The sequence below is a fragment of the Salvia splendens genome, chromosome 14 (assembly GCF_004379255.2).
Source record: "Salvia splendens isolate huo1 chromosome 14, SspV2, whole genome shotgun sequence".
NCBI lineage: Eukaryota > Viridiplantae > Streptophyta > Magnoliopsida > Lamiales > Lamiaceae > Salvia > Salvia splendens.
This window is the reverse complement of record NC_056045.1, coordinates 10924885-10948571: the sequence shown is the minus strand read 5'-3', so window position 1 is coordinate 10948571 and position 23687 is coordinate 10924885. Positions and strand designations below refer to the sequence as shown.

The 23687-nt window shown below is 37.4% G+C and overlaps 4 long non-coding RNA genes across 4 annotated transcripts; 2 read left to right on the top strand and 2 right to left on the bottom strand.

Moving 5' to 3' along the window:
• The first annotated feature begins 264 nt into the window (after positions 1-264).
• Positions 265-2297, top strand: LOC121763997. The gene is made up of 2 exons (XR_006042542.1): positions 265-1352; positions 1454-2297. It is a non-coding gene; the product is annotated as an uncharacterized LOC121763997 (long non-coding RNA).
• A 4215-nt stretch (positions 2298-6512) lies between these two features.
• LOC121764557 lies at positions 6513-8545 on the top strand. Its single transcript, XR_006042567.1, has 2 exons — positions 6513-7600; positions 7702-8545. It is a non-coding gene; the product is annotated as an uncharacterized LOC121764557 (long non-coding RNA).
• Positions 8546-14876: 6331 nt separating this feature from the next.
• LOC121764086 lies at positions 14877-16907 on the bottom strand. Its single transcript, XR_006042547.1, has 2 exons — positions 15822-16907; positions 14877-15720 (listed from the first exon to the last, which is right to left on the bottom strand). It is a non-coding gene; the product is annotated as an uncharacterized LOC121764086 (long non-coding RNA).
• A 4218-nt stretch (positions 16908-21125) lies between these two features.
• LOC121763965 lies at positions 21126-23157 on the bottom strand. Its single transcript, XR_006042531.1, has 2 exons — positions 22072-23157; positions 21126-21970 (listed from the first exon to the last, which is right to left on the bottom strand). It is a non-coding gene; the product is annotated as an uncharacterized LOC121763965 (long non-coding RNA).
• Between the last annotated feature and the right edge of the window lie 530 nt (positions 23158-23687).

Sequence of the window (23687 nt, the reverse complement as noted above, 5' to 3'; positions counted from 1 at the left end):
CCCTCACTGGGACCCGAATTCGATTCACATATATCACCATTCATAATTCACTTGGCCGTAGCCAAACAGATAGGCATCATACAAAAACATTTATGGCAAGGACAACATCACTTGAAACAACAACGAACATAGGTTCGAGTTTTCATAAAATATCACCTCAAAATAATTTGCATTTTTATCCACATTAGTATGTAGGATAGGAAAGTTCACCTTGATCGCTTAGATTCCTTAACTTGAATCTTTCGTTCCGACTTTACTTGCGAAAGCACCCTTTTAAAAAAAAATCACAATATAATAATACACTAATTAGACTCAAGGGCAGAACTACTTAAATTAGAATGCATGCACCCTCATTAAAGTCTTTTATCTCGTTTCTCGATTTTCGCGTATTTTCAATTATTCGGCGGCCGCCCAAGGCGTCGCGTGTGACGCCGGTCGGTCGCTTTTGCCCAAAATTTCTCTGTTGGCTTCTCGCATTTTCCATCTTGATATCGAAATAAAATCCCCAAAATTATAAAAGTGCATAATTAAATTATCGCAACCATTTCCCCTCGAAAATATATTTATTCAGGATAAAATTATTCATCCTCCGAAATATTCTGGGATTAATTAAATAATTCTCAACAATTAAATTATCGGTCCAAGGATTAATTTAATTTGACCCAAGATAATTGTTATCTTAGCCCACCTTATTTCTCCAATTTATTTAGCGAGGCCCTAAAAGAAATAGCCCAATATACTTAATTATTTCCCCACCCTTATTTCTCCTCAATCAACTAACAAGGCCCAATTATTACTTAGGCCCAAAGATTTATTTAATTGGCTCACAACCAAATCACCCATCTTATATCTCCATTTAAAAATTTAAATGGCCCATCCTTATTTTTCCACCATTAAAAGAAAGGGAGCCCAACAAAATAAAAGGAGGCCCAAACACACTCCCTTCTCCACCATCGGTAATCCTCCCTTTCTCATTCCACATAACAAATTGTAAGAACCCCCAAATTGAAGAAAGCCCTCAAATCCGTCGATTTCCCCAAACAAAATTCTCTCCCCCGTCGACTACACACCGTCGCCGCTACTCCAAATTGCCGATTCCCGAAGACCAGATTTGCCACTGGAGTACCACGCCTCGCTGCTCCGTCCACTGCTCAAACACGACGTCCTTGCGTCGGTTTAATACCGTCGCTGCTTTCTCCCAAATCTCACTCCTCCGCCACCGCCGGAAGAGCTGCTGCTGTCGCCGCCGGGTCAGGCTGCTGCTGTCGCCGCCGCCGCTCCTCGTGCTGTTGGAGCAGTTTCCCGGCGCCACTCCAGCCTCGGCCTCCGCCTCCTCGCCGAACTCCCGGAAGGTAAGTTTAGGAGATTTTATTCTATTTCCTTTTTGTTTTATTTTCTAATATTTGATCTTTGATTTAAAGTTTTGGTGTTTCAAACTTGTATGTTTGTGAAGGTCGTGAAATTAGTGACGAATCGGGGTGTGTGGCTGCCACGACGGTGTGCCGAAACTCAGTATCCGGAATTCCGGCAGATTCGTATTCTTGAGATAAGTTGTTAACTTGTGCTTACTATAGGTGTAGAACTTGGTTTCTCTATTTTATGAACTCGATGAATTCAAACAATTGTCTTGCTACTAAAAACTTGATGGTGAAATCAGGTTGAACTTCTGTTTGTTGTTAATTTCAATTAGGCTGATTCTATTTTCAAATTATACATGCATGCTTGTACCTATACGAAGGAAAAGAAAGGCTTTAGTTTTACCTTGGGAATAAAGTGATGATGGATTGTTGGGTTGGACTCTATAATTATCTGCACTGCAATATCCCATCTCTTGCTCCTCCTAATCTCCCATTCGAAATATGTGTGTGTGAAGAGAAGTTTTGGGATGTTTGATGTTGATGGGTACTTGAAAGTGCAAAGACGTGGGGGGGGTTATACTTGTTCCTTTGCAAGTTGCTATGCAAGTTGTGGGGAGAGATTTAGGGAGTAGGGAGAATATATATTAAATTGATTTATTGACTTGGTGACCAAGTTAGACTTGGGGACCAAGTTAGGAATTTTTTTTAAGTAATTAATTGATTATTTATTTATTATTAAAGTAATTATTGAAGTATTTGCTCACTTGTTCATTTAATTTGGTGTAGGTATAATCGGTTCAAGTTCGTGGCTGTCTGCGTTGAAGTACCCGATTTTCTAAAACGCAGGATGTATAGATAAATTTTTGTTGGACTTTTATTGGATGTATCGGACATTAAGATTTTAAATTTTCGGGATCTTATTTATTTATGTTTATTATATTCATATAGGTGTAATATAATTACGTGTTCTATTCACTTATCTAACGTCAAAACAAACAACGACAATCTATCGTAGCTCGGATTTAATCGCATAAAAGTTACTTATATAGATAATCAAGCTAATAATATAGTTTATAATAATATCGGCTTAGCGGGTCGTTACATTCTACCCCTCTTAAAAGAAATTTCGTCCCGAAATTTAGGATGTGTTTAGACAAAAAGCTTGAGATATTTCTCTTTCATTTTCTCTTCTAGCTCCCATGTTGCTTCTTCTTGTCCGTGGTGTTTCCACAAAACCTTCACTGTAGTAATCGACTTGTTCCGAAACTGCTACACCTTTCGATCTAGTATTTCTACCGGCTTTTCTTCGTAACTCAGGTTAGGTTCTAGAGCAATTTCTTCGTGGCACATCACGTGTTTTTGGTCGAACACGTACCTTCGAAGTTGGGAGACGTGGAATACGTTGTGTACGTTCCCAAAGTTGGGTGCTAATGCCAAGCGATATGCTACTGGGCCCACTTCTTCCAGAATTTCATAGGGTCCAATAAATCGTGGTTTCAGCTTTCCCTTGAGTCCAAATCTGGTTATTTCTTTGGAAGTGCAAGAAGACCTTCTCCCCGATGTTAAATTTCAATTCCATTTGACGCTCATCGGCGTAGGATTTTTTTTTTTGCCGGTCTTGCGCTTCCTTGAGGGTCTCTCGCGAGGAAATTTAGAGGTGGTCTAACAGTTTTAACTTTGATAGGAACTGAATTTGGGACTCCAAGAGAAATATTCGAATCGTTCTTGCTTTGGGTAGGCTCCAAGGTAACCATGAAAACAAAACAATTATAATTATTTCAATTACGTGAGTATTTGGTTCACCACAAACTCTCACCAGTTGCTTGCAACAAAGGTTTTCATGAGGGGCAAAGACTAGGTTCAATTGGACTCATTATGCTCACTCCCAGAAAAGAAAAGATACAACTTCAAAGGGCTTGAGCTATATCCATAGAACTTGTGAATTTTATTGTGGGAAGAGCTTGCCAGATGGAATAAATTACGAAAGTGATGGTATGATGAATAGAATGTAGATGTCAATAATAGGTTGCCAATAATATAATCAAAATGAACAGTGAAGTAGAAAAGTTTCAAGTATCCCCAGATGATAACAGGAAGAACTGGGATGGTTGGTTACAAATGAATTTAAAAAGAATAGTAAAAACAAACAATTGCAATTTACTCAACAACACTGTGATAGAAGATCATATCAACAAAATTTTTAGAGTTTATAAGAAATTCAGGGAAACTAACTAATAAAGAGGGCAACAAGAGGAAACTAGCAAAGGGAGAAGCAATGTGACAGCTTTAACATGGAGCTTGCAGAAAAGCTCAAATCAAGAGACAATAGTCATATTTGAATTCAGAAGATGAGAGTATTCAGGTAAAACAAAGAGCTTGTCAATAAGTATGTCTGAAAACACAAAGGGTCAATTTGAAAGGTTTAAGGTCTCACCAGATGGCTGCTCCAATATAGTAAGACTGAAAATGATTGGTCTCAAGTGGATTTGAGAAAGAAGAATAACAAGGAATTACCCTTTTGGGTCAACAACATCGTGATACTATATCACGTTAATGAATTCACAAAGTATATAACCAAATCACGAAAATTAACTAGTAGAGAAGACAATCAGAGCAAACTGGTTCAGGGAGAGAGTAAATTGCTTTAGACTTGGAGTTGCTGAAGAGCTCAAAGCATGATGGAATAATTATAGTGGAATTAAGAAGAAGGAACTACTCATATCAAATAAAGAGCTTGTCAAGAAGCACATTTGAAATCACAAAAGGTCTACTAACGATCTTTGAAGAATATATTATTATTGAAGAGACAATAGTTTAGGGAAAAATGTTCATTCTGAAGTCTATAATTAAAGCAGCTCCGAGTATAAGAGTTTGCTGGCAAGAATTCAGAGAGTCAAAGTATTGCTTTTATACAGAAAGAGTAAAGAAGGACCGTAGTCACTGGAGGTTATCAGAAAACATGAGGGAGCAAGCTCAAAACTGGAAGTGATTCATAACCTTGACATAGAAGAGGGAAAATAATGACACATTACCTTGCAAAAGGAGTCATTTAAGGTCTTAATTCAACAAAAGTATTTTGATCAGGGGGATGCGAGAAAATGGAATTCATGGGAACCCAAGTAAGTGTTGCTGATGAATCTTCTTGGTTAGCTACAATGGTGATACTCACTTGTTTAACTCTTTATAGAGGGTGGTAAATGAGTTATGGGAAACTTTGGTCACAAGCTACTTTCACCTTATGATCGCGTCAAATGACCATATGTGGGGATTACGACTCTTTGGTACTCTTGGTTCGTCATAACGCTCATCCTCGTAACACGCCGTTTCTATTTACTTATTATTGTAAAGCTAGGTTCTTTGTTTACATTGTAATCATATTCTCTTACTATGTATGTGTATATCGCTTAGTTGGATCAAATGTATGATCCTTTGGAGTGATTGGATTGCCAAGAAAGACAATGGCTAACCCAGATTATTCGTGTCATTGGGACGTAGAACATCGTTTTGTTCTATGTTGGATTACTATTCTCGTGACGAAGTTTCTTTCTTATCGCGCCATTTTCTTTTCGTCGCTCGGGAAAGCGAGAAATGTTCATACTGTACTTCTAAGTTCGAGTTCATATTGTGTTCTAGAAGGAACGCATAACTAAGTATTCTATGTTCTTGGAAATTTTGATTTCCCCATTCTAGCAACATGATTCAATGACTACTCAAAAAGAGATATCATTTCACCAACTCAAAAAGAGATATCATTTCAACAATTGGTACCAGACTCGTATACTTTATACTTTCATATTTCAGTACCCTTTTTCCATTTAAGAAAGTTACTTCTTTTATTCATGCATTCACAGTCTTTAGCCAAGAAAAGACATACTAACTCTTTCTTTAAGCATGCTACCAAATCAAGAAACATCAACTCTTTCTTTAAACTTGGTATTTTCATCTGTTCACTCAAATTAACTACATGAGTTATTTCTCCATTTCAAACTTTTAAACATCTTGACTTTCTTCTGAAAAAGAACAAGTTACCTTTTTCCTCTTTGAGCGCGATTGGTGGGAGTGCTAAGAGCATTTTCATCAATTAGACAGTCTAGTGGAACAAGGCTAGACCAAAGATTTTCAAAGAAGACTCTCGGGTTCAGAGCGAGAAAGAATGCTCTGATACCACTCTGTCACGACCGCATTTTCTAAGGATAGAAAACACGGTTGATCGCGACTAGGGGAGGATTAAAGAAGCGGGGAAGAAAGGGGAAATCACAACACAACTCGACCATAGCTCCAAACAAATGGGAAAAGCTCGAAATAAAATCAGAGTTTTGAACAAAATAGACTTGAGTCTTTTAAGATGCACAAAGGAAGCAAATGAACGCGATTCCATGTATGAAGACATGAACCTCCGAGAGTCAAAATCTGACTGAATTAAATGTCTTGTCTCAATAGCACTTCCTCTACCACTTCGCTGCTCAACCTGCACATTTAGAAATATATGCAGGGCTGAGTATAAAAAGTACTCAGTGAACACATTGCCGAAAATTACACATATACATTTGAAAATATTGTCAAGCCATCATCACAGTAACACTCGGGGTGTTGTTGAAAAGACCCGAGCTTACTAAAATATCACATTGGGTTGCAACCCCTTTTTCCGGTACTTAGCCATATCTGATCACATTGTGCCGTCGAGATGGTGTTCTCGCACGGTCACCTGCTCTGACCAACATGTCAGAGGTAGCTTCTTGTGCCGGGAAGGTGGCCACCTTCCACGGTCACCTTCTCTGCCCAACATGTCAGAGGTATCATTGTGCCGGGAAGGTGGCCACCTTCCTCGGTCACCTGCTCTGCCCAACATGCAGAGGGAGCTTGTGTACACTAGTCCGAGCGGGGACACCACCCTCACTGGGACCCGAATTCGATTCACATATATCACCATTCATAATTCACTTGGCCGTAGCCAAACAGATAGGCATCATACAAAAACATTTATGGCAAGGACAACATCACTTGAAACAACAACGAACATAGGTTCGAGTTTTCATAAAATATCACCTCAAAATAATTTGCATTTTTATCCACATTAGTATGTAGGATAGGAAAGTTCACCTTGATCGCTTAGATTCCTTAACTTGAATCTTTCGTTCCGACTTTACTTGCGAAAGCACCCTTTTAAAAAAAAATCACAATATAATAATACACTAATTAGACTCAAGGGCAGAACTACTTAAATTAGAATGCATGCACCCTCATTAAAGTCTTTTATCTCGTTTCTCGATTTTCGCGTATTTTCAATTATTCGGCGGCCGCCCAAGGCGTCGCGTGTGACGCCGGTCGGTCGCTTTTGCCCAAAATTTCTCTGTTGGCTTCTCGCATTTTCCATCTTGATATCGAAATAAAATCCCCAAAATTATAAAAGTGCATAATTAAATTATCGCAACCATTTCCCCTCGAAAATATATTTATTCAGGATAAAATTATTCATCCTCCGAAATATTCTGGGATTAATTAAATAATTCTCAACAATTAAATTATCGGTCCAAGGATTAATTTAATTTGACCCAAGATAATTGTTATCTTAGCCCACCTTATTTCTCCAATTTATTTAGCGAGGCCCTAAAAGAAATAGCCCAATATACTTAATTATTTCCCCACCCTTATTTCTCCTCAATCAACTAACAAGGCCCAATTATTACTTAGGCCCAAAGATTTATTTAATTGGCTCACAACCAAATCACCCATCTTATATCTCCATTTAAAAATTTAAATGGCCCATCCTTATTTTTCCACCATTAAAAGAAAGGGAGCCCAACAAAATAAAAGGAGGCCCAAACACACTCCCTTCTCCACCATCGGTAATCCTCCCTTTCTCATTCCACATAACAAATTGTAAGAACCCCCAAATTGAAGAAAGCCCTCAAATCCGTCGATTTCCCCAAACAAAATTCTCTCCCCCGTCGACTACACACCGTCGCCGCTACTCCAAATTGCCGATTCCCGAAGACCAGATTTGCCACTGGAGTACCACGCCTCGCTGCTCCGTCCACTGCTCAAACACGACGTCCTTGCGTCGGTTTAATACCGTCGCTGCTTTCTCCCAAATCTCACTCCTCCGCCACCGCCGGAAGAGCTGCTGCTGTCGCCGCCGGGTCAGGCTGCTGCTGTCGCCGCCGCCGCTCCTCGTGCTGTTGGAGCAGTTTCCCGGCGCCACTCCAGCCTCGGCCTCCGCCTCCTCGCCGAACTCCCGGAAGGTAAGTTTAGGAGATTTTATTCTATTTCCTTTTTGTTTTATTTTCTAATATTTGATCTTTGATTTAAAGTTTTGGTGTTTCAAACTTGTATGTTTGTGAAGGTCGTGAAATTAGTGACGAATCGGGGTGTGTGGCTGCCACGACGGTGTGCCGAAACTCAGTATCCGGAATTCCGGCAGATTCGTATTCTTGAGATAAGTTGTTAACTTGTGCTTACTATAGGTGTAGAACTTGGTTTCTCTATTTTATGAACTCGATGAATTCAAACAATTGTCTTGCTACTAAAAACTTGATGGTGAAATCAGGTTGAACTTCTGTTTGTTGTTAATTTCAATTAGGCTGATTCTATTTTCAAATTATACATGCATGCTTGTACCTATACGAAGGAAAAGAAAGGCTTTAGTTTTACCTTGGGAATAAAGTGATGATGGATTGTTGGGTTGGACTCTATAATTATCTGCACTGCAATATCCCATCTCTTGCTCCTCCTAATCTCCCATTCGAAATATGTGTGTGTGAAGAGAAGTTTTGGGATGTTTGATGTTGATGGGTACTTGAAAGTGCAAAGACGTGGGGGGGGTTATACTTGTTCCTTTGCAAGTTGCTATGCAAGTTGTGGGGAGAGATTTAGGGAGTAGGGAGAATATATATTAAATTGATTTATTGACTTGGTGACCAAGTTAGACTTGGGGACCAAGTTAGGAATTTTTTTTAAGTAATTAATTGATTATTTATTTATTATTAAAGTAATTATTGAAGTATTTGCTCACTTGTTCATTTAATTTGGTGTAGGTATAATCGGTTCAAGTTCGTGGCTGTCTGCGTTGAAGTACCCGATTTTCTAAAACGCAGGATGTATAGATAAATTTTTGTTGGACTTTTATTGGATGTATCGGACATTAAGATTTTAAATTTTCGGGATCTTATTTATTTATGTTTATTATATTCATATAGGTGTAATATAATTACGTGTTCTATTCACTTATCTAACGTCAAAACAAACAACGACAATCTATCGTAGCTCGGATTTAATCGCATAAAAGTTACTTATATAGATAATCAAGCTAATAATATAGTTTATAATAATATCGGCTTAGCGGGTCGTTACACAAGCGATGCTTGTGACTTTCTTGTTGTCACCATTTCCATGTATTTCGTAGGAAATCCTAGGGAAGAGTATAATAGCTCTTCTATGGTTTTAAACAAACTTAGATGTCCTTCATTATCTGATTACAGATGGTACAAAGATGTCTTTCTAACTCATGTCCTCAAAAGAAGTGATTGTAACCAAGCTTTCTGGAAAGAAAGATTCATAGCAGGATTACCTAAACTTTTTAGTGAAAGAATAATACAAAAACTCAAAGATGATATTAACTCTGAAAATATCCCTTTCGAAAATATAATGTTTGGCCAATTATTTGCTTTTGTCAAAAAGGAAGGGCTAGCCCTTTGCATGGAAATAAAAATACAAAACAAATATAGAAAAGACAAACAAAAGGAGAAAAATGAATTAGGATGCTTCTGTGAAATGTTCGGGATTGAAAAAATTGAAGCTCTTTCTTCTAAGATTAAAAGGAAAACTAAAAAATTCAAAAAATTGCAAAAGAGAAATAATTACAAACCAACCCAAGGTAATTTTAGAAGAACAAAACCTATAAGAAAATTTAAACCACCCAATAAAAAAACAGAAATGAAATAAGATGTTGGTATTGCAAAAAATCAGGTCACACTGAAGACCAATGTTGGAAGAAAAGGAAGAAAAACATTAGGTCATTAAGTAAACAAATTAATAACATGCTAAGAGAAGAAGTTAATTCCTCAGATTCAGAAAATGAATCAGAAATTGAAGAAATTCAAAACATTTCTGAAAGTAGTAATTATCATAGTAGTGTTGAAAATGAAAAGGATATTTGCAAAATTTGCATCAATGTCATTTCTAAAGAAAATAAAGAAACTATTCTTGATCTCATCCATCAAATTCATGACACTGAACTAATGGATGATTATCTTAATAAGTTAAAAAACTTAATTCTTGAGGAACCCTCTATTTCTAAGAAAATTAATATCAAAGAACAATTTAGCCTAAACAAATTATGGGATAAATATCCTTATCAAAGTATATCAAAACAAATAACGACGAAAGACTTCCAGAGTGAAATTAACAACCTTAAAAAACAGATTAATAAAGAATTTTATGAATTAAAAGAAAAGAATTTTGAGTTTGAAACAAGACTTTCTGTTGTGGAAAATAATGCGGAAGTAAATAATTGGGAAAATCCGGAACAAAATTTAGCAAACAATTCCATAAAAGTCATCCAAGAAGTTATCTATCAAAAATGGCATGTTAACATAACTCTTGTTATAAATGATTTCAAAACTAATATTATGGCTTTAGTTGACTCAGGAGCTGATCATAACATAATCAGAGAAGGAATTGTTCCTACTAAATATTGTGATAAAACCAAAGAAAAGCTTTATACAGCCAATAATAACCCTCTGAGAATTAAATATAAACTCTCCAAAGCCCATATCTGCAATGAAGGATATTGTTTCAAGAATATTTTCACAATTGTTGAAGATATTACTTATAATATGATTCTAGGAACACCCTTCCTAACTCAAATCTATCCCTTCTTTGTTGATGATAATGGCATCACTACCAAATCTATCCCTTCACAATTTTATAATATGATTCTAGGAACACCCTTCCTAACTCAAATCTATCCCTTCTTTGTTGATGATAATGGCATCACTACCAATGTCCAAGGAAGAAAAATAAAATTTAAGTTCATTTCTCCTATTCTAAAACAAGAAATTCTTAATCTTCAAAACAGTTCTATTTTTAGACAAATCAATAACATAACCCAAAAACAAAAACAGATAAGCTATTTAAAGGAAGAAATTCCTTTCCAAAGGATTAAAGAGCAACTTGAAACTCCTAAATTCATTTCAAAAATCAAAGAAATAGAGGACAATTTCATCCAAAAGGTTTGTAACGAAGTCCCCAATGCTTTCTGGGAAAGGAAGCATCATATGATTTATCTACCTTATGAAGAAAGTTTTCATGAAAGTAAGATTCCAACGAAATCAAGGCCTATCCAAATGAACCAAGAACTCCTTGAAGTTTGTAAGAAAGAAATCAAAGACTTGTTAGGGAAAAAGCTTATTAGGCCTTCAAATTCTCCGTGGAGCTGTTCAGCTTTCTATGTTATGAAACAGGCAGAATTAGAAAGAGGAACTCCCAGACTGGTTATTAATTACAAACCTCTCAATGCAGTTTTACAATGGATTAGACATCCAATCCCAAATAAGAGAGACCTCATAAATAGACTGTATAGTTCCAAAATATTCTCCAAATTCGATCTTAAGTCAGGATTCTGGCAAATTCAAATTGCTGAGAATGATAGATATAAGACAGCCTTCACAGTTCCCTTTGGACATTATGAATGGAATGTAATGCCCTTTGGTTTAAAAAATGCCCCCTCAGAATTCCAAAAAATCATGAATGATATTTTAAATCCTTACAGTCAATTATGCATTGTCTACATTGATGATGTTCTCGTCTTTTCCCAAGATCTTGATCAGCACATAAGACATTTAGGAATTTTCCTAAAGACTATAGAGAAAAATGGTTTAGTCATTTCCACCCCAAAAATGAAACTCTTTCAAACTAATATTAGATTCCTAGGTTACGAGATTGACAAAGGAACCTTTAGACCCATCAGTAGGTCTATTACCTTCACAGACAAATTCCCTGATGAAATCAAAGACAAAACCCAATTACAAAGGTTCTTAGGATGTTTGAACTACATCTCATATTTCTTTCCCAACCTTAGAGAAACATGTAAACCTCTTTATCAAAGGCTTAAGAAAAACCCCTCAAATTGGACAGAAGAACATACTAATATTGTCAAAACTATCAAACAACAAGTTAAGACTCTTCCATGTCTTGGCATACCCAATCCAGAAGCCTTTATGATCATAGAAACAGACGCTTCTAACATAGGTTATGGAGGAATTCTAAAACAAAGACTTGATTCAAAAGAAAATCTTGTCAGGTACCATTCTGGTATCTGGAATAATGCACAAATAAATTATTCCGTTATTAAAAAAGAAATTCTATCCATTTTATGCATCCAAAAATTCCAAGATGACCTTTATAACAAAAAATTCTTAATAAGGATTGATTGCAAATCTGCAAAAGAGGTTCTTACCAAAGATGTCCAAAATATTGTTTCAAAACAAATTTTTGCCAGGTGGCAAGCAATTTTATCCGTATTTGATTTTGAAATTGAGTTCATTAAAGGAGAAAACAATTCTCTACCTGATTTTCTAACTAGAGAATTTCTTCAAGGTCACAATGACAGACTCTAGGACATCCAAGAGACAAAGTATCAAAGACTATGAAGTCTTCCCTTCAAAAGCAACCTCAAAAGCCTTGGTCTCTTCCTCGACCCCAGCAACTTCTCAAAAACCTAATTAAATTATTTCTAACAGATTTTCCCCTCTTCAAAACGCCCTTGAAATACCCTATAAAACTGCTCTTACCTCAAATATTCCGAAATCCACTAATATTCAAATACCAAACATGCCTGAACAGTTCAAATACTTTCCTAAAGACTGGCATGAAGATTGTGGGATGACTCCTTTCTCTGAGTTTCCTGCCAAACCCTCTCAAATTGATTTCATAAGAAAACGGTTTCCAAATACTTCCCAACTCTGGGAATCTGATGATTGTTTGAATGATCAGAAGTATTATGAGTTTATTTTAATTGACTCTGACTCAGTTGAAATAACTCATATTTACAACAGATCCAAAGAAATTGAGTATTCAAAATGCATTATCAAAAGAGTCCTTAACACAACCACTTTTGGTGGCCTCAATGAGTTCAAAAATTTTAACCACCCAGCTCAAGGGTACAATTATATCGATTATAAGAATGCCTGGTTCAGAGCTTTCTTATTGAGATATTATAATCACTCTTGGTTCATAAGCTTTCATCATAATTGTGAAAAACAGTTATCTGTTTGGTTCCACGATTGGTGGAGAAAAATAGGATCTTTAATCCAAATTCTCCCTTCTGATGTTCAACAAGGGTTTCATACTTTTGCTGAATATTCCACTCTCAAAAATTTCCAGAAATTCATCATGTTCCATGCGGAATTCAAAGTCCGTTGGATCTTTTCCTGGGATTTCAATTTTGAAAAAATCTTTCCAGATCCTACTCCTTTCTCCTTGACAAGGGTCTATAAAGTTAAATGGTGGGCTAAGTTCCAAAATCATATTGGAGGTGAATCTGCTGTCAAACAATATTTTACCACTGGTGAAAAAGTGATTTTCCAAAAGGATAACAAAGAAAAAAGCATGGCAGAAAGAACAAAGAAGGCCAGTGCCTCGGAACCAAATGATTTTCTGAAAAACCTTCCAGAACATATCAAGAAAGACTTCTTTGAATTTATGGCCCAAAAGTCTGTCTCTTCAAAGTCTGAAGAATCGGTCTCTTCTGATCCTATTGGGGGTCAAGACCCCTTTGATTTTGATGACAGGTTTCTTTAGAAAGAAGAATACTAAAGCCTATTCTAGGTTTCTCATTGATAATATCAAGATTGATACCGAAATGGTTACCTCCCTCTCAGAAATTGCAAAGATTGTTCTTGAGGTCCCTCCTAAAGAAGTGGATTTTCCATTTCTTAGAGAAACCATTGATGACATTTTTCATAGAATCAATAGAATCAAAAGGATGAAAAGAACACTCAAAATTATCTCCATTATTACTGCAGCCTGACCGATGCATCCTTTTCAACGGTTCGATTTTAGATCAGAACTCAGATGGCTCCAGGCAGCAATTCTTAATGAAGAAAGATGTCTGGAAGAAATGTACAAATATCGATTTAGAAGAAGTTATCATATGGATTTCTACCATGATAATGAAGAGTGGAGACGTTGTCAATACATCAAACGTTGTAAAAACAAGATCCGGCGAATTAACATCATATTGGCTGCATGATTGCTTCATGAGCCACCTTCTTCAAAAGCTCTCTCCTCAAAAGTCAAGAATAACGGCTACTCCAGAAAAATCAACACGTAGCCACTCTTTTGTAAGAAACTGCTTGTAATAGTTATTCTACTATGTAAATTATTGTGTTTTACGTCACTGCTTACGTTTATGTAAGATACTGTTTGTAATAGTTGCTCCACTATGTAAATTATTGTGTTTTACGTCACTACTGACGTTACTCCTATGTAGCCAGGGATGTTGGCTATAAATAAGAGGTTTTCTAAGAAGAGAAGTACACCGGTTACTGATCTCAGAACCATTGCTCTTCTCCCTCCTTCCCTTTGCTACCTTGAAGTTTTAATCCAAAGTTAGTTTTCAAAATCTCTTTACTTTCATTCTGCTTTCTTTCATTATGCAAAATATTTTCAATATGTCTTTCATAATGTTTAATAACGGAATAATTTATCATAACATTCTAATCACAAACCATATGGTTCTGACCAATACGTTATTACACAATAAGGCTTCTGCCAATACGTGTTCTAACAACAAGGTTTTAACCAATAAGTTTGATGATTCAAAACTATCAAAAGATAACCGATACCATTTGTACCTAGGTTATCTTTTGATAGTTTTGAATCATCAAACTTATTGGTTAAAACCTTGTTGTTAGAACACGTATTGGCAGAAGCTTTATTGTGTAATAACGTATTGGTCAGAACCATATGGTTTGTGATTAGAATGTTATGATAAATTATTCTGTTATTAAACATTATGAAAGACATATTGAAAATATTTTGCATAATGAAAGAAAGCAGAATGAAAGTAAAGAGATTTTGAAAACTAACTTTGGATTAAAACTTCAAGGTAGCAGAGGGAAGGAGGGAGAAGAGCAATAGTTCTGAGATCAGTAACCGGTGTACTTCTCTTCCTAGAAAACCTCTCATTTATAGCCAACATCCCTGGCTACATAGGAGTAACGTCAGTAGTGACGTAAAACACAATAATTTACATAGTGGAGCAACTATTACAAACAGTATCTTACAGAAACGTAAGCAGTGACGTAAAACACAATAATTTACATAGTAGAATAACTATTACAAGCAGTTTCTTTGTAACGACCCGCTAAGCCGATATTATTATAAACTATATTATTAGCTTGATTATCTATATAAGTAACTTTTATGCGATTAAATCCGAGCTACGATAGATTGTCGTTGTTTGTTTTGACGTTAGATAAGTGAATAGAACACGTAATTATATTACACCTATATGAATATAATAAACATAAATAAATAAGATCCCGAAAATTTAAAATCTTAATGTCCGATACATCCAATAAAAGTCCAACAAAAATTTATCTATACATCCTGCGTTTTAGAAAATCGGGTACTTCAACGCAGACAGCCACGAACTTGAACCGATTATACCTACACCAAATTAAATGAACAAGTGAGCAAATACTTCAATAATTACTTTAATAATAAATAAATAATCAATTAATTACTTAAAAAAAATTCCTAACTTGGTCCCCAAGTCTAACTTGGTCACCAAGTCAATAAATCAATTTAATATATATTCTCCCTACTCCCTAAATCTCTCCCCACAACTTGCATAGCAACTTGCAAAGGAACAAGTATAACCCCCCCCACGTCTTTGCACTTTCAAGTACCCATCAACATCAAACATCCCAAAACTTCTCTTCACACACACATATTTCGAATGGGAGATTAGGAGGAGCAAGAGATGGGATATTGCAGTGCAGATAATTATAGAGTCCAACCCAACAATCCATCATCACTTTATTCCCAAGGTAAAACTAAAGCCTTTCTTTTCCTTCGTATAGGTACAAGCATGCATGTATAATTTGAAAATAGAATCAGCCTAATTGAAATTAACAACAAACAGAAGTTCAACCTGATTTCACCATCAAGTTTTTAGTAGCAAGACAATTGTTTGAATTCATCGAGTTCATAAAATAGAGAAACCAAGTTCTACACCTATAGTAAGCACAAGTTAACAACTTATCTCAAGAATACGAATCTGCCGGAATTCCGGATACTGAGTTTCGGCACACCGTCGTGGCAGCCACACACCCCGATTCGTCACTAATTTCACGACCTTCACAAACATACAAGTTTGAAACACCAAAACTTTAAATCAAAGATCAAATATTAGAAAATAAAACAAAAAGGAAATAGAATAAAATCTCCTAAACTTACCTTCCGGGAGTTCGGCGAGGAGGCGGAGGCCGAGGCTGGAGTGGCGCCGGGAAACTGCTCCAACAGCACGAGGAGCGGCGGCGGCGACAGCAGCAGCCTGACCCGGCGGCGACAGCAGCAGCTCTTCCGGCGGTGGCGGAGGAGTGAGATTTGGGAGAAAGCAGCGACGGTATTAAACCGACGCAAGGACGTCGTGTTTGAGCAGTGGACGGAGCAGCGAGGCGTGGTACTCCAGTGGCAAATCTGGTCTTCGGGAATCGGCAATTTGGAGTAGCGGCGACGGTGTGTAGTCGACGGGGGAGAGAATTTTGTTTGGGGAAATCGACGGATTTGAGGGCTTTCTTCAATTTGGGGGTTCTTACAATTTGTTATGTGGAATGAGAAAGGGAGGATTACCGATGGTGGAGAAGGGAGTGTGTTTGGGCCTCCTTTTATTTTGTTGGGCTCCCTTTCTTTTAATGGTGGAAAAATAAGGATGGGCCATTTAAATTTTTAAATGGAGATATAAGATGGGTGATTTGGTTGTGAGCCAATTAAATAAATCTTTGGGCCTAAGTAATAATTGGGCCTTGTTAGTTGATTGAGGAGAAATAAGGGTGGGGAAATAATTAAGTATATTGGGCTATTTCTTTTAGGGCCTCGCTAAATAAATTGGAGAAATAAGGTGGGCTAAGATAACAATTATCTTGGGTCAAATTAAATTAATCCTTGGACCGATAATTTAATTGTTGAGAATTATTTAATTAATCCCAGAATATTTCGGAGGATGAATAATTTTATCCTGAATAAATATATTTTCGAGGGGAAATGGTTGCGATAATTTAATTATGCACTTTTATAATTTTGGGGATTTTATTTCGATATCAAGATGGAAAATGCGAGAAGCCAACAGAGAAATTTTGGGCAAAAGCGACCGACCGGCGTCACACGCGACGCCTTGGGCGGCCGCCGAATAATTGAAAATACGCGAAAATCGAGAAACGAGATAAAAGACTTTAATGAGGGTGCATGCATTCTAATTTAAGTAGTTCTGCCCTTGAGTCTAATTAGTGTATTATTATATTGTGATTTTTTTTTAAAAGGGTGCTTTCGCAAGTAAAGTCGGAACGAAAGATTCAAGTTAAGGAATCTAAGCGATCAAGGTGAACTTTCCTATCCTACATACTAATGTGGATAAAAATGCAAATTATTTTGAGGTGATATTTTATGAAAACTCGAACCTATGTTCGTTGTTGTTTCAAGTGATGTTGTCCTTGCCATAAATGTTTTTGTATGATGCCTATCTGTTTGGCTACGGCCAAGTGAATTATGAATGGTGATATATGTGAATCGAATTCGGGTCCCAGTGAGGGTGGTGTCCCCGCTCGGACTAGTGTACACAAGCTCCCTCTGCATGTTGGGCAGAGCAGGTGACCGAGGAAGGTGGCCACCTTCCCGGCACAATGATACCTCTGACATGTTGGGCAGAGAAGGTGACCGTGGAAGGTGGCCACCTTCCCGGCACAAGAAGCTACCTCTGACATGTTGGTCAGAGCAGGTGACCGTGCGAGAACACCATCTCGACGGCACAATGTGATCAGATATGGCTAAGTACCGGAAAAAGGGGTTGCAACCCAATGTGATATTTTTAGTAAGCTCGGGTCTTTTCAACAACACCCCGAGTGTTACTGTGATGATGGCTTGACAATATTTTCAAATGTATATGTGTAATTTTCGGCAATGTGTTCACTGAGTACTTTTTGTACTCAGCCCTGCATATATTTCTAAATGTGCAGGTTGAGCAGCGAAGTGGTAGAGGAAGTGCTATTGAGACAAGACATTTAATTCAGTCAGATTTTGACTCTCGGAGGTTCATGTCTTCATACATGGAATCGCGTTCATTTGCTTCCTTTGTGCATCTTAAAAGACTCAAGTCTATTTTGTTCAAAACTCTGATTTTATTTCGAGCTTTTCCCATTTGTTTGGAGCTATGGTCGAGTTGTGTTGTGTTTTCCCCTTTCTTCCCCGCTTCTTTAATCCTCCCCTAGTCGCGATCAACCGTGTTTTCTATCCTTAGAAAATGCGGTCGTGACAGAGTGGTATCAGAGCATTCTTTCTCGCTCTGAACCCGAGAGTCTTCTTTGAAAATCTTTGGTCTAGCCTTGTTCCACTAGACTGTCTAATTGATGAAAATGCTCTTAGCACTCCCACCAATCGCGCTCAAAGAGGAAAAAGGTAACTTGTTCTTTTTCAGAAGAAAGTCAAGATGTTTAAAAGTTTGAAATGGAGAAATAACTCATGTAGTTAATTTGAGTGAACAGATGAAAATACCAAGTTTAAAGAAAGAGTTGATGTTTCTTGATTTGGTAGCATGCTTAAAGAAAGAGTTAGTATGTCTTTTCTTGGCTAAAGACTGTGAATGCATGAATAAAAGAAGTAACTTTCTTAAATGGAAAAAGGGTACTGAAATATGAAAGTATAAAGTATACGAGTCTGGTACCAATTGTTGAAATGATATCTCTTTTTGAGTTGGTGAAATGATATCTCTTTTTGAGTAGTCATTGAATCATGTTGCTAGAATGGGGAAATCAAAATTTCCAAGAACATAGAATACTTAGTTATGCGTTCCTTCTAGAACACAATATGAACTCGAACTTAGAAGTACAGTATGAACATTTCTCGCTTTCCCGAGCGACGAAAAGAAAATGGCGCGATAAGAAAGAAACTTCGTCACGAGAATAGTAATCCAACATAGAACAAAACGATGTTCTACGTCCCAATGACACGAATAATCTGGGTTAGCCATTGTCTTTCTTGGCAATCCAATCACTCCAAAGGATCATACATTTGATCCAACTAAGCGATATACACATACATAGTAAGAGAATATGATTACAATGTAAACAAAGAACCTAGCTTTACAATAATAAGTAAATAGAAACGGCGTGTTACGAGGATGAGCGTTATGACGAACCAAGAGTACCAAAGAGTCGTAATCCCCACATATGGTCATTTGACGCGATCATAAGGTGAAAGTAGCTTGTGACCAAAGTTTCCCATAACTCATTTACCACCCTCTATAAAGAGTTAAACAAGTGAGTATCACCATTGTAGCTAACCAAGAAGATTCATCAGCAACACTTACTTGGGTTCCCATGAATTCCATTTTCTCGCATCCCCCTGATCAAAATACTTTTGTTGAATTAAGACCTTAAATGACTCCTTTTGCAAGGTAATGTGTCATTATTTTCCCTCTTCTATGTCAAGGTTATGAATCACTTCCAGTTTTGAGCTTGCTCCCTCATGTTTTCTGATAACCTCCAGTGACTACGGTCCTTCTTTACTCTTTCTGTATAAAAGCAATACTTTGACTCTCTGAATTCTTGCCAGCAAACTCTTATACTCGGAGCTGCTTTAATTATAGACTTCAGAATGAACATTTTTCCCTAAACTATTGTCTCTTCAATAATAATATATTCTTCAAAGATCGTTAGTAGACCTTTTGTGATTTCAAATGTGCTTCTTGACAAGCTCTTTATTTGATATGAGTAGTTCCTTCTTCTTAATTCCACTATAATTATTCCATCATGCTTTGAGCTCTTCAGCAACTCCAAGTCTAAAGCAATTTACTCTCTCCCTGAACCAGTTTGCTCTGATTGTCTTCTCTACTAGTTAATTTTCGTGATTTGGTTATATACTTTGTGAATTCATTAACGTGATATAGTATCACGATGTTGTTGACCCAAAAGGGTAATTCCTTGTTATTCTTCTTTCTCAAATCCACTTGAGACCAATCATTTTCAGTCTTACTATATTGGAGCAGCCATCTGGTGAGACCTTAAACCTTTCAAATTGACCCTTTGTGTTTTCAGACATACTTATTGACAAGCTCTTTGTTTTACCTGAATACTCTCATCTTCTGAATTCAAATATGACTATTGTCTCTTGATTTGAGCTTTTCTGCAAGCTCCATGTTAAAGCTGTCACATTGCTTCTCCCTTTGCTAGTTTCCTCTTGTTGCCCTCTTTATTAGTTAGTTTCCCTGAATTTCTTATAAACTCTAAAAATTTTGTTGATATGATCTTCTATCACAGTGTTGTTGAGTAAATTGCAATTGTTTGTTTTTACTATTCTTTTTAAATTCATTTGTAACCAACCATCCCAGTTCTTCCTGTTATCATCTGGGGATACTTGAAACTTTTCTACTTCACTGTTCATTTTGATTATATTATTGGCAACCTATTATTGACATCTACATTCTATTCATCATACCATCACTTTCGTAATTTATTCCATCTGGCAAGCTCTTCCCACAATAAAATTCACAAGTTCTATGGATATAGCTCAAGCCCTTTGAAGTTGTATCTTTTCTTTTCTGGGAGTGAGCATAATGAGCCCAATTGAACCTAGTCTTTGCCCCTCATGAAAACCTTTGTTGCAAGCAACTGGTGAGAGTTTGTGGTGAACCAAATACTCACGTAATTGAAATAATTATAATTGTTTTGTTTTCATGGTTACCTTGGAGCCTACCCAAAGCAAGAACGATTCGAATATTTCTCTTGGAGTCCCAAATTCAGTTCCTATCAAAGTTAAAACTGTTAGACCACCTCTAAATTTCCTCGCGAGAGACCCTCAAGGAAGCGCAAGACCGGCAAAAAAAAAAATCCTACGCCGATGAGCGTCGAACGGAATTGAAATTTAACATCGGGGAGAAGGTCTTCTTGCACTTCCAAAGAAATAACCAGATTTGGACTCAAGGGAAAGCTGAAACCACGATTTATTGGACCCTATGAAATTCTGGAAGAAGTGGGCCCAGTAGCATATCGCTTGGCATTAGCACCCAACTTTGGGAACGTACACAACGTATTCCACGTCTCCCAACTTCGAAGGTACGTGTTCGACCAAAAACACGTGATGTGCCACGAAGAAATTGCTCTAGAACCTAACCTGAGTTACGAAGAAAAGCCGGTAGAAATACTAGATCGAAAGGTGTAGCAGTTTCGGAACAAGTCGATTACTACAGTGAAGGTTTTGTGGAAACACCACGGACAAGAAGAAGCAACATGGGAGCTAGAAGAGAAAATGAAAGAGAAATATCTCAAGCTTTTTGTCTAAACACATCCTAAATTTCGGGACGAAATTTCTTTTAAGAGGGGTAGAATGTAACGACCCGCTAAGCCGATATTATTATAAACTATATTATTAGCTTGATTATCTATATAAGTAACTTTTATGCGATTAAATCCGAGCTACGATAGATTGTCGTTGTTTGTTTTGACGTTAGATAAGTGAATAGAACACGTAATTATATTACACCTATATGAATATAATAAACATAAATAAATAAGATCCCGAAAATTTAAAATCTTAATGTCCGATACATCCAATAAAAGTCCAACAAAAATTTATCTATACATCCTGCGTTTTAGAAAATCGGGTACTTCAACGCAGACAGCCACGAACTTGAACCGATTATACCTACACCAAATTAAATGAACAAGTGAGCAAATACTTCAATAATTACTTTAATAATAAATAAATAATCAATTAATTACTTAAAAAAAATTCCTAACTTGGTCCCCAAGTCTAACTTGGTCACCAAGTCAATAAATCAATTTAATATATATTCTCCCTACTCCCTAAATCTCTCCCCACAACTTGCATAGCAACTTGCAAAGGAACAAGTATAACCCCCCCCCACGTCTTTGCACTTTCAAGTACCCATCAACATCAAACATCCCAAAACTTCTCTTCACACACACATATTTCGAATGGGAGATTAGGAGGAGCAAGAGATGGGATATTGCAGTGCAGATAATTATAGAGTCCAACCCAACAATCCATCATCACTTTATTCCCAAGGTAAAACTAAAGCCTTTCTTTTCCTTCGTATAGGTACAAGCATGCATGTATAATTTGAAAATAGAATCAGCCTAATTGAAATTAACAACAAACAGAAGTTCAACCTGATTTCACCATCAAGTTTTTAGTAGCAAGACAATTGTTTGAATTCATCGAGTTCATAAAATAGAGAAACCAAGTTCTACACCTATAGTAAGCACAAGTTAACAACTTATCTCAAGAATACGAATCTGCCGGAATTCCGGATACTGAGTTTCGGCACACCGTCGTGGCAGCCACACACCCCGATTCGTCACTAATTTCACGACCTTCACAAACATACAAGTTTGAAACACCAAAACTTTAAATCAAAGATCAAATATTAGAAAATAAAACAAAAAGGAAATAGAATAAAATCTCCTAAACTTACCTTCCGGGAGTTCGGCGAGGAGGCGGAGGCCGAGGCTGGAGTGGCGCCGGGAAACTGCTCCAACAGCACGAGGAGCGGCGGCGGCGACAGCAGCAGCCTGACCCGGCGGCGACAGCAGCAGCTCTTCCGGCGGTGGCGGAGGAGTGAGATTTGGGAGAAAGCAGCGACGGTATTAAACCGACGCAAGGACGTCGTGTTTGAGCAGTGGACGGAGCAGCGAGGCGTGGTACTCCAGTGGCAAATCTGGTCTTCGGGAATCGGCAATTTGGAGTAGCGGCGACGGTGTGTAGTCGACGGGGGAGAGAATTTTGTTTGGGGAAATCGACGGATTTGAGGGCTTTCTTCAATTTGGGGGTTCTTACAATTTGTTATGTGGAATGAGAAAGGGAGGATTACCGATGGTGGAGAAGGGAGTGTGTTTGGGCCTCCTTTTATTTTGTTGGGCTCCCTTTCTTTTAATGGTGGAAAAATAAGGATGGGCCATTTAAATTTTTAAATGGAGATATAAGATGGGTGATTTGGTTGTGAGCCAATTAAATAAATCTTTGGGCCTAAGTAATAATTGGGCCTTGTTAGTTGATTGAGGAGAAATAAGGGTGGGGAAATAATTAAGTATATTGGGCTATTTCTTTTAGGGCCTCGCTAAATAAATTGGAGAAATAAGGTGGGCTAAGATAACAATTATCTTGGGTCAAATTAAATTAATCCTTGGACCGATAATTTAATTGTTGAGAATTATTTAATTAATCCCAGAATATTTCGGAGGATGAATAATTTTATCCTGAATAAATATATTTTCGAGGGGAAATGGTTGCGATAATTTAATTATGCACTTTTATAATTTTGGGGATTTTATTTCGATATCAAGATGGAAAATGCGAGAAGCCAACAGAGAAATTTTGGGCAAAAGCGACCGACCGGCGTCACACGCGACGCCTTGGGCGGCCGCCGAATAATTGAAAATACGCGAAAATCGAGAAACGAGATAAAAGACTTTAATGAGGGTGCATGCATTCTAATTTAAGTAGTTCTGCCCTTGAGTCTAATTAGTGTATTATTATATTGTGATTTTTTTTTAAAAGGGTGCTTTCGCAAGTAAAGTCGGAACGAAAGATTCAAGTTAAGGAATCTAAGCGATCAAGGTGAACTTTCCTATCCTACATACTAATGTGGATAAAAATGCAAATTATTTTGAGGTGATATTTTATGAAAACTCGAACCTATGTTCGTTGTTGTTTCAAGTGATGTTGTCCTTGCCATAAATGTTTTTGTATGATGCCTATCTGTTTGGCTACGGCCAAGTGAATTATGAATGGTGATATATGTGAATCGAATTCGGGTCCCAGTGAGGGTGGTGTCCCCGCTCGGACTAGTGTACACAAGCTCCCTCTGCATGTTGGGCAGAGCAGGTGACCGAGGAAGGTGGCCACCTTCCCGGCACAATGATACCTCTGACATGTTGGGCAGAGAAGGTGACCGTGGAAGGTGGCCACCTTCCCGGCACAAGAAGCTACCTCTGACATGTTGGTCAGAGCAGGTGACCGTGCGAGAACACCATCTCGACGGCACAATGTGATCAGATATGGCTAAGTACCGGAAAAAGGGGTTGCAACCCA